Raw genomic sequence first — 12067 nt, forward strand, 5'->3', positions numbered from 1 at the left:
CAGCCCCTGGTACCTAAGGAAATTTAAACACTGCTATTATTCTATAAATACATTGGTGGGGTCATGTGTGCCATAGTTTTTCTAACCCTGCTAAATATAAACAAGGCCTGTCTGTGCAGGAGTGATGCAACTCTCAGAAACCCCTCTGAAACAGTCCCTAAAATATACATGAAAAGAGAATGGAAAGATATGCCCGTTCCTCTCTATGTCAGCTGTTTGAAGACACACACACAGCCTCTGTCTGTCATCCCCTTAAATATCACAAAGAGGGATAAATAAAGGAAGGAAGGGAGTAAGAAGGGAAGAAACACTGAATGAACACGACAAAGAAAACCCATGCACTGAACGGAGTTGTCATCTCTGCTAGCGCCGCTGAAGCACATCTGTGTGTGCAACAACACACCAGAAGGTTTCCTTTTAGATCGTGGCAGGTTCGAAATAGGCAGGTCAAGGAAGCACTGAAACACACATTAATGTCTAAAACGCGCTCATTTCTTTCCCACACAGAGCTCTGTATTCCCCCCGGGTACCATTTGCTTTGCGAAATGCATGCATGAAATTCTTGAGACCAGCCTCCCCACGAGTCTAAATAATAGATTGCCAACACAGCATCCAGCCTGCGCTATAACTTCAGCCCCAACTGTCTGGCCTCATTAGCGGGGGAAGTGTAAAAAGATAGCCAGCTGCTAGCCCAGGTGACGGCACTCAGCTCTGGCCTTTGGCAGTAGTGGCCCACCCCTAAAGAGAATATACGGCGTCTCTCTGTGCAATTCATCTTGTAATCCGTCGTAAAGCTGCTAAGCTTCTGTTGATGGCAAATGAATGGCGACCAAAGGCAGGGAAGATGGAGACAGAAGGAGAAGAAGGTGAAAATTCCAAAAGTGAGCAGCACAACAGGGAGAGGAGGAAAAAGCCCAAACTGTAGTAGATTCCTCTGTGAGGATCGACAATGGGGCAGACGGTTGGTCGGTTGGAGCCGTCTGGTCAGAACCAGAGGTGACCTAAACCATTTTCATCCACTGATTGTCCCCTTTTCTCCCTCCTTCTGCCCCTCCCTCCATCTCTTTTCACTCCCTCTTCTATGGCTCTATCTCTCTCATCCTCTCTCTCCATGTCAGCTTCCAAATGGCAGTCATTATACCGGACATGAAAAGTCATTTTAGTTCCGCCTGGCTTCTTCAAAGCAGCTCGCTATAATTGCAGATGAGTGGAGAGAGAATGCCGGGGTTACACAGAATTTAAACACTGACTTCTAACCTTGCAGTGTTGCAGGAATTTAAATCGGAGTTCAGAAGAGGGAAGGAAATATGAGGGATAATACAGAACAAATATTTACACTATGTCAAAGTCAATCTGTCCAAAGTTGCAGGCTTTTATGGACTGCATTTCGTACTTTGCTTGTGAGTCCACCCTCTATTAAACGCATTCCTCATTTGTGAAATTGCTGTGTCAATGATAATGCACTTTTTAATGGACTTTTTTCCCCTCTGTGCCAATGCAACTGGACATCAAATCAGTCTCTGTTCTTTATTCATTTGAGATAAGACCTTTTATTTTACATTTCTTTCACACAAATAAGTATCTGCAGAGCTGCTCCAGCAACATACACTGTGTTTTGTCTATTCTTAGGGTTAGTTCTATCGTAGTTACACGGTCCATGTGTGTGTGTGTTTGTGTGTGTGCGTGTGTGTGTGTGTGCACATACTTGGCATGCGTGCATGTCTAAGAGAGTTTGTGAGCTTGCGTGTGTTACAAATTCAGCCTCGAAACCTTTTACAGTCCCTCAGGTCATATATACGTCGCTCTTTCCCTGTTTATGAGCTAGCCACCAGTCCGAGCTGAGCACCCCTCCCTTGCACTTATCTCTTGCACCCTTTTATTTGGCACAGAAGGTAGCGTAATTGTTCTTGGAAAGAGCCTATCAACTAAACGCTCCATTTTTGACTTTTTGTCACAAAGACCTTTATCATAACACCCCATTTTTTCGATGAGTGCCTCCAAAGAGAAGTGTTTCAGCTAAGTCGTTCCCGTTTGATGGAGAGGGGGTGAGTGAGGGGGAGGCGAGTAGATGGAGAATATAGACTGGAAAATATGTCTACTGTACAGGACCCTCCCCGCTGTCCACTCCCTTGCCCCCAACCCAAGAAACACAACCCCCATTCGCTCTCTTGCGAGCAGAAACAAATTCTAAAACTGTCATACTTTAATTGAAATTCCATCACTTGTGTGGCTGCTATTGTGGAATAATTTGATAAAGCTGTGACATGAATGCACAGAGCCGCCCGCCACTTCGATTTCTTCCCCCAGCTTTTATTTCCTCATTCTGCTTGTTATTCAAATGAACCTAAGTGGATTCTGCTCCCAGCCTTTCAAAAAATTAAAAAAGGAGACAATGGGAAGGGCATAAAAAAGAAATAATGTTTTTTGTTGCAACAGAATCCAAATTTAGCCCTAAAAAATATCATCATCACACATTTTCACACCCCATAATTTTGAAACTTGCAAAATTTGAAAGAAGAATTATTATGTTTCACTCGCAGTCTTTAGTGTTCTTGTAATTGGTCCTAATTCTCTCAAATTGCTAATAGCGACAGGCTGTTAGTTGCTAGACGGAAGATGATCCAAAATGGAGGTCAAGGGCAGAATTCCAATCCTCTGCCAGTGCCGGTGACCCCCCCCTCCAAATTCATACCAGTATAAACCCCCTCCCCCCCGTCTTCACAACTGGCTAGAGGCGTTTGGCATCCATCATATCTCCTGAAACCTAATATGCAAGCAAAAGACAGCTGCGGCGGAAAAAAAAAAGTCCTCCCTTTTACTGACACATCAGTGCTCCCCCTGCACAGGAAGGCTGGAGGCAGAGCCTTGAGGCGACATAACTGCCTTGCACCCAATACGAAGTCGAACCACGCTGGAAGCGACGTATGCTTTATATGATCAAATTACCCACACACAAATTACACTGAGGGATATATGAAGTGCAGTGGAATCGGGATGAAAAGATGGGCAAGACGGAACTTATTTTCATGAGATAAAGAGAAACAAAGACTAAATGAAAGGAAAGAGAATAACAGCTAACAGGAAGGAGCTCGGCTATATAGCCCTTATGCTTCCTCCACCTCCAGATAATATCTACGCCTCAGCTTTCTGCCCTGACAGGGTGATGGACAGTAGAGGTGATTTTGCCTGGGCGTGAAAATAGGCTTCTTATTATTCCAACCCAGTGGCAACTTGACTATCAATAAAAACTACTAGCGTTCCCCTATGTGTAAAACCAATGCCCCGTAGCGGTGGTTTTTATCAAGCAACCCACCCTTGACGCTGGTTATGCAGTACTAGAGGTTACGGGAGGAAATGCTTGCCAAGTAAATAAGTGACTGAAGCGATTGAATAGAGGGGAAAAACACAGCGGGACCGGGGCCAAAGTGAACCAAGGGTAAAGTCATGATCACTTCATTATGCCGCGGTTCAGCTCAGTGTTGTGCGAAATCAAACTGCTCTCTCGTTTGTCACAATGCATCAAGCCGGCCACTGTGAAGTGGGTTTTTAGTCGGCTGGAGGCCCCTGATGCACAGGCGCAGAAATGGGCTGGAAACGCGCGGAGACTGAACGGCAGGACATTCAAAATGTATAACACACATGCACATATAGTTGTGTACAGTGTGCAGCAAATGTCCTACACTGATGCAACACATACACCTTGCAGCCCTCTTACACTCTTTCCCTCCAATACGACCTCTACCAGTCGTCTTTCGCCGACCGCCCACCCTGCCAGCTAGCCAGTCAGTGGGTAGTTAAGGGCCATTGCTGGCACCAGAAAAGCTAGAATACACCCACTGAATTACAGAGCGCAGGCAGTGAGGGGGGTGATTGCTAACAGACCTATTTGCACTCCATCTCCTCCAGCTCCAACACCACGGCGCCTGATAATTGTGGCCTCTATGTTTTCGTATCCATTTTTGCAATGTGCATGTTGATTTCTCATTCCACACTCGTATTAGGGTCCCTGGCCTTGGAATTCCTGAAGTAGTGCTCACACACGGGGATAAGCACACGCTGATAGAAAACAAACTCTTTTTTTCCTGCTCTTGAAAATAAACTGGTGAGTCAGAGCTACTTGGCTTTGCTACGACAATGGGACTTTGCAACACTTGTTCGCGAGAGATCTTGGCTTTGTGCCTAAGAGGGACTTGGATAAAGAAATCTTCAAAGCTTCCAAGGTCCTTCATGAGGCCCGTGTTACATTAAATGCGCTGCTGTCAATGAGCTTATATCTCTCAGCTTAGCATTCGGCCAACGTTTGCAACAGCGGCCAGAAAAATCACGTAGGCAGGTGTGGCAAATGTGCGTCGGAAAAAGTAACACAAATGGGGACATTTGAAAGACATTTTGGACTTTTTTTGAACATTCAGTCTTGAAAATACCCAGTTGTCGCTTCCAGACACTGTCAAAACTGAGGGAAATGATCTCAGAATGTGCTTCAGGCGCAGAAAGCTGGAGAAAAAGGTAGATCGGCAGGCACGCAAAAATGGCCTAACTCCCTCATAGGCACTTTCCAAGCCCTTATATCATTTTTCAATTCAATAGCTTGCATGCCATGAACTGTTTTTATCCTTCATACACAAACACACACTGGTAACAGGTACACCCACACACAAGCTTGAATACTTCCCCTGTTCAGTACTATCACCTTGTCACAACTTAAAATTTTTCACCGAAGCACTACACGTCATTTTGGAGGATTTTCTTTTTTACACCTCAAGGTGAAGGAGGGAGGGTGTGAGAGAAGATGGCCGTGTCAATGCAGATTTTCCACAACTGAGACACTGCTCCCTTCAACGACTTTGAATAGCAGCACTTAAATGGAGCACCGCCATTGGTGCATATCCATTTTGTCTGCTCTTTTGAGCGCGGCTGTCGCAACAGCGAAATTGGAAAATCGAATGTGTGGTGACAGCGTTAATTGTGCTGTGTCAAAATTGGGCAAGTGCTGTTTGTATGAGCCGGGAACTGTAAAGCACCAAAGACAGTGGAGGTGCTTGGGTGTGCCCTCCTGGAGTGCTTACTGGCTGTAAACTGGAATTGCTTGAGCAAACGCACGCACGCACACGCACACACACACACACACACACACACACACTTTCTAAACACCTCGCTCGCCTTCTCCACTAGGGATATTCAATCACTGCTTTTTCATTTGGCTCAGACAGCAACATATTCTAATGCATATGGTCAGAGAGATAATTTTTAAAAACTCTACACATCCCCCCCAAAAAAGCTTACATTTACACCGTTGTAATTTCTCATAACATTAATTGCATGTTGCAAATTCTCTGTTTTCAACAACCCGAGGAAACACTGCTTTATAGATTTCATGTCAACTTCTTTTTTTTAGTACAGGTAGGGGGGTCTTGGCGTGCTAATATTCCTTCTTCACGGCTTGTAGCCCCTCTCCACTGCATTCCCCTCACTGGCTGGAGAGAACGAGTCCCCTAGCGGCCCGACTGGCACACTGAGCACAGGTGGTGTGCACAGCTCCACTGGAAATAAAAAAAAAGGTTGACTTTCACCTGATTGACAGCACGGTTTGCGTGACTGACTCTGCTCTCCCCACCGACATTTTTGCTGCCTGAATATGTGTGAGCGCTTAAAAAAAGGGGGGGGGGGGGGCAACTTAAAACCCAGCGAAAAATAAAAATGTGTTTCTAAAAATAAGTCGGATGGGATGGGGGGGATCTCTGGAGAGCTGCAAGTTTATGCACTTTGAAGAGAAAAAAAACCCTCTCAATCGACTCGTGTGGAAAAGCTTCCACAACTCAAAATAATAATAATAAAAAAGGTCATCTGGACAAAATGAACTATTTTTACATTATAAAAATGAATAACATACTCGAGCTGTCTGATTCTATTGGTTTTTTTTTAATGATTTCTTGAATGGCCCACGGGGAGGGGACAGATAAACTGTAGCCTATAGCAACAGATATGTTTACAATACATGTTAACATATTGATGCGTTGGTGATCATTTGTTGAAGACTAAAGCTGATCATTTAAACCTCAACACAAACCACACATCCGAGACAAAAAACAAAAAACCCATTCCACCTGCACATGCACAGATGCAGTGTACATGTGCTGCTGGTCATTTTTTCCACAAATACATGCATGAACGCAGCCAATGGAGGAATTCATGCCCCTTTCCCCACCGTAACGTGGCTCCCGGAGCCTTCAGAACTGGGAACTGAGCCTGAAAATCCGTCGCCGACGCACAACTCACACGGTCCGGTCCCGGTCCCGGTCCGGCGTGTGTGTGTGTTCCCTTTGTGCGTCACGGGGATGGACGCAGGCCAGATGTGTGTGTGTGTGTGTGTGTGTGTGTGTGTGTGTTTCGCCTGGCCGCGTATGTTTGAACCAACTTCGCGAGGCTGCGCGCACACCTGAAATCCCCTCCTGTCACAGCCAGCGAACTGCCAGGCTCGTCCAACAATCTTACCTTATCACCATTCTGCGGGCCAATTCCAAACTGCGCGTCTCCTTTTTTCTTTTTTCTTTTTTGGTCTCTGCAAAGACAGGTCGAGAGTTGTTGTTTTTTTGTTTTGTTTTTTTTGTCTTCTTCTTCTTCTTCTTCTTTTTCTTTTACATCCAGTAATGGCAGTCGAGTCCCGGCAACGCAAATCAAATACAACGTGGAGGACAGAAACCCGTCCTCAGGTTCTCCTCCTCCTCAATCCTTTTCACCCGTTTGTTCCGCTCTTGTTTGGTTTCTTTCCCAGAGTTGTCCGCCGCCAGTGCGTCGACGATCTTCGGCGCGATGGGACGAGGGGCAACGCGCACGTGGAGCGTGGATAATATGTTCTCTGTGCTTTGGAGCCTCGTCTGCGCTGTGCGCCTCGGATCGCCGTTGAAATGAACGTGGCGAGACGGCGGTTGCGTTTGGAGAGTGCGGTGTGGCTGGGACACACAGCGCCCCTCTCTCTCTCTCTCCTTCTCTCTCTCTCTCTCTCCCCCCTCTCTCTCACTCTCCCTCTCCCTCTCTCTCTCTTTCTCTTTCTCTCTCTTCCTTTGCGGAGACCACCGCGCGCACTAAAACCTCTGGCAGAGAAAAACTGTAGAATGACAGGAGAGAGAGAGAGAGAGAGAAAGAGAGAGAGAGAGAAAGAAAGAGAGAGAGAGAAGGGGTGGGGTGACGTCACTCAGCGAGGTCCCACTCTCCCAACTCTCCTGGACCAACTTTCCTCCCCGGGTCTATGCTGCAGAAATGTGCGCTTGGACGCGACTGTTTTGGCCAAACGTGCGCTAAAGAGGGACGTGTGTGTGTGTGTGTGTGTGTGTGTGCGCGCACAGGGGTCCGACTCGGCAATTTGTTTCAGATGGTAAATCGTGAGAGAGTGCGCGCCAGTGTTGGTTAGTTTGCAGCTGCAGACACATACTGTTATAGGACATTATAAGAACAACCCCAAATGGTATAATGAATTGAAAAAAAAATGTGCTTAATGTCTAAAGTAAAAGTTCTTAATTTGCAGAGTGACCTGTGTTAGTTTATTATAAGTTATTACTACATTATTATTATTGATGCTGTAATAGGTAAGCAGTATTTCTAATGTTGGTCAAGGTGGAGCTAATGTCAGCTACTTAATATATTTTCAATGAATCTATAAAAATGTATTAAAAAATTATTATTAAAAAAAAAATGTAATATCTCAACGTGAAGCTCAAATAAATGCTGTTATATATATATATATATATATATATATATATATATATATATATTGATATATAGCATACAATGGAAACGTGTGTAAAATATTTCAAAATTGTAAATCAGTACAGTATATTTACTCTCTTATGTCCATTACTAAGTAACAAGTAATAGCCAGAAAGAAAATGTTTGCAGTAAAAAAATGATAAGTAGTGGTGGTGAGGCCCGGCGTGCATACATACTGTACATGCATCACGTTTAGGGTAATGTCAGCGCAAACTCCATAAAAACGCCATCATGTACACTAAGGTCACCATTAACTCATCACTGAGAGCCACAGACACACTATAAATCCCTGAAGGGAGATTATATTGATTTTGTTGTCAGACTGGGCTTGAATGTGTGAGCCTTCGTGTCTATTGGGATGGCACATCGTCTGCCATGTTGTTTATTTTTTTATCAAAGGCATCATTTCTGCATGTATTGAACGTGCCATACTGCTTCAAGCAACAAGTTCAGCCTGTCACAAGGTCCAAGTTGAGCGGTTACCTTTTTATAATCCATGTGTAATGATCTCTAACTTTTATGTAATGAATCCATTACGTGATCTATTCACATCCGTGTCACTGAACAGACAATGTTTCACAACGACATGTGAAGGGATATTATTGCTCCTGATAACGCAGTGGGAACTACAGAAAAATATCAGCAGTGGCCCGGGGTGACAGATGACTATGACCAATTGTGTTTTGAGAAAAGTTGCCGCAGCAACCCAGACCTTCTGATGAACAACCTAGCCCCGCAGACACGAACATCTAGCATCCAACAATAGCACGTTGAGAGACAGAGCGACGGACCACTGCAGTCAGCAGATCTGTTTTCATACCTGCACTCAGACACGTCATGTATCTGACTGAGTATCTGTTATTGTGATTTATACCTGCAAATTATACCGAGCTCCGTTTTCTAAGGGCAGAATTTGACACAGCCCCCGCATGTAGATTCATATTGCAAAAGAAAGTGTTGGTTTTTGTGACAATGAACAATGGAGAAACTTGATGAAATTACTGTTATGTGAACTCTTGGCCTCAACTCCTGGCTATGAGAAAGTACTGTGGGAGTGATGGTTGTGTCTAGAGGCATAAGGAACTGTAGATCACACATGTCTGCCTATCTGACTTTCACATTCGGATCAGCTGTAAAGACTGAATGTTGTGAAGAACCTATGCTTCTTAGCGCATCCAAACAAATATGCTGGTTGATAAACCTCACTTCTTATTGCAAAAAAAGAAACAAAAGATTCCAGCCCTATATATGAGGCCTGGTAACATCCACTTTCAATCCATGATTGTCGGAGGCTTTTAATGTCAAATGCTTCAACTGTACTCATGATTTTTAGAGCGTAATTGCGTGCAACTCTGCAATTAGAATCACGATTCTGCTCTGCATCCAGCATTGCACTTTCATATTCTTGGCTCCAGCCATAGCCATAATACAGCAGCACTTGCTGATAAATGGGGGCAAGGGTAAGATTTATCAAGAGCCTGTCTCTCCAGCCTATCATGGCTGAACTTTGTCGCTCAGCAGGACACCGTAGTCTATAAAACAACTGTCCTTCAATAAGAAGGATCCAAGACGGAGGAAAAAGCCTGAGTGCCCGGCTGAGATACAACATCACCACGTGCTGCAGTTGCCTTAGTATGACAGACGGGAGCATTTAAAAAAAAAATCTCACATGGCAAACGTTGTCTTTGTTGTAGGATGATGACAATTCGCTACGATTATACGAGTCAACAGTGTTTCACATACCGCCGCGGGCATGTTTACATTCAAACGTGTTTAGGGTCATACAAAGTGTGGCTCTGACTGACATTTGCTATGTAAATACAATGCAAATGGGGCTAAGGGATGCTAAAGGTTATACAATATCAATATGCATTTGCTTTGGATGAATAATGTTGGCAAATCCTCTGATGTATGTGTTTCTCTGTCTCTACCTGCGTACACAGGGAATCTGTGGGGACTAATCTGATTTTACAAACCTAATTACCATAGAATATTCTCATTTATTTTTATAAAATCTGTGAAATACTGTTGTTTTATTTATCTACATTTTTTTGTATTTTTAATGCTGAACAATGGTAGTGGGTTGCCTTCCAGGCTGCAAAGAACAATTTGAATGCCATATTTAATAATTCATTTGACTAAATATCTCTGCGAGCATCGATATTTAGATGTTGCGCTGCTCACGCAAAGTATCATAATGGGACTGACATATCTTGAAAACTATTGAATCGATTGCCGTGAAGGTTTGGACGTACATTCATGGTCACCGCATGATAAATCCTCATGATTTTAATGATCCCTGACATTTCTAAGCAGCATCACCACCTATCCCGGTGGGTTGCATTTGTATTTGTGAAGTGTTTATCTCAGTGGGGATAAGGTGGCTTCTTACAGTCGGTTTTCTGTCTGTATCAGCTTTAAAACTGACAGAGGCAACAAAGGTAGAAAAATCATTCCTGTTATTCTTTAAAAATATGTTCTGAGAAAAGATATTTGCTTTTAAGGCCGCGAAGAGAGGTTTTAAGTAATGCTTGTCAGAAGAGTTTACACTAACAACTAGGCTCAGACTGGATTTTGTTGCTTTATAGGTTGAGGTCAGATTCATTGTAACTCAATCCAATAACGGCTGTGTCAGTTTAAAAACTCTGGATCGGAGTGCTCTGACAGCCACTTTAGAAGGACTTTTCTCCTCCATGGACAGCATTTCAATTCTGGAAAGGTTGCTCTACTTCCTATGGATCACCGATGAAAGTATTGTCATATTTACAGTATATGTTTTGCAGTATTGCGAGCTGAGTGTCTGTAATCATTTTCAGAATTTTTATAATGTACGATATCCCTCTGCTGCAGCTTCACTTTAAACTAGTCAAATACAAGTTTTGCTTTGAAGAAGTCACAGGAAATGCAATGTGTTTGTCAGTGAGCTTAGCACGCGGCAGTGTCGTTCACCAAAAATAGGTCTACAAAGCAAGACAACGGGCATTTTCGGCATCTTTTGACTGGACCAATTTGAAATATTGCAGGGAGTAATGGAACAAGAAGGAGCCGCCGCAGTGAGCTGTTGGATGAAGAACTGCAGGTGACAGGCTGCACACCTTCAACTTCTCAGTGAGGCAAGGCACTCTTTTCACTGTGCCCTCCTGTTTGCAGACTCATGTCACGTGCAGCATGAAATCAGATCACAGTTGCTCAAACGATGGGGAAAAAAAGCCAGTTATTGTCCGTCATCTTTATTTAAACAACAGTTGCTGCCCCTGGAGTGTTTTGACCCGTATTAAGCCGCATTTGCTCTTGGCACCAGTAATTACAGGTGTCGCCAAATCAACCAGGAGTGAAATCTTTGAAAATTGCCACTTTAATATTAGAAAGACAGATGTGAAAATACAATATCTTTCACTGTCAATCTTCTTCTAGCCTGAGGTGCAGGTCGTTTCACCCTTGACAAGTTGCTGGCGCTTTACAAATGACTGTCAGTCAAGTCATTACTCTCGTTGCTGCGATCCAACGACAACACCATGTATAATACCGCGGCGAAGAGAGACGACTCGTCTGAATCAAAAACAAGGACTGTTGTTTTCAGCTCCTCACGCCCCAGACAGAGTTGATACATTTACGGCTCCCACCTCCCCCACAACTCCGATCAAGTAAACCAGTCATCGTAAAATTAATTTCCCCATCAAGCGAGACCCGCGCTCTTTTGGATAACAATCTATTTTAAGCTGATAAATCTAATCCAATGTTTTGAGACGGATGGAGATTGACTTGTTAATGGCCGCTGCCCAAGCAGTCAAGGGAGGGAGAGAAGGGCGGGGGGTAGGTGGGTGGTTGAGCTAAGAACGACAAGTGCCAAGGTGATATGACAAACATCTCCAAGGCACAAAAATATGTAAACCAATACCTAACGCTAGGCCTTGGCAAGGAGACACCTAATACGTCTCTCCTTCCTAGAATCTGTCAGACATGATGAATGGCTAAGCATGCAGTCACGCTTTCATGAGCAATTAACATTTAGTTAAAATTGGACGACTTAATAGTCACGGAGTTCATCGCAGACAAAACATAAGATTTTATGATGTGGTTGAAATGATTGTAAAGTTTGAGAGCGGGATTGATTGGCATAATTATGTACATGATGTGGAAGAAGCGGTACATTTTCTGGACAGGTCACAGACAGCTGCATATACGAAGCCTCTCACAATCAGTGATAACATCTATATAATTCAGTTTGTGAACTACATAATGTAACTTGGAACCATGACAGCTGTGTAACCCCTCCCCTGGGGAGGATGGAACTATTTTTCAA

General features: G+C 43.8%; 1 protein-coding gene across 40 annotated transcripts in view; it reads right to left on the reverse strand.

The window, feature by feature from the left end:
• LOC118282529 (receptor-type tyrosine-protein phosphatase delta-like) overlaps window positions 1-12067 on the reverse strand; it is a 328854-nt gene that overhangs the window by 115573 nt on the left and 201214 nt on the right. For 21 of the 40 annotated variants that reach the window (XM_047336047.1, XM_047336042.1, XM_047336041.1 and 18 more), the window contains exon 1: window positions 6493-7100. The exons of 2 other annotated variants lie outside the window; for them this stretch is intronic. The gene's annotated coding sequence lies outside the window, so the exon portion shown is untranslated. Of the gene's footprint in view, window positions 1-6492; window positions 7102-12067 lie in introns of those variants that run through there. 17 more of the 40 variants (XM_047336052.1, XM_047336049.1, XM_047336053.1 and 14 more) reach the window with 4 other exon arrangements.

The sequence above is a fragment of the Scophthalmus maximus genome, chromosome 12 (genome assembly GCF_022379125.1).
Source record: "Scophthalmus maximus strain ysfricsl-2021 chromosome 12, ASM2237912v1, whole genome shotgun sequence".
Taxonomy (NCBI): Eukaryota; Metazoa; Chordata; class Actinopteri; order Pleuronectiformes; family Scophthalmidae; genus Scophthalmus; species Scophthalmus maximus.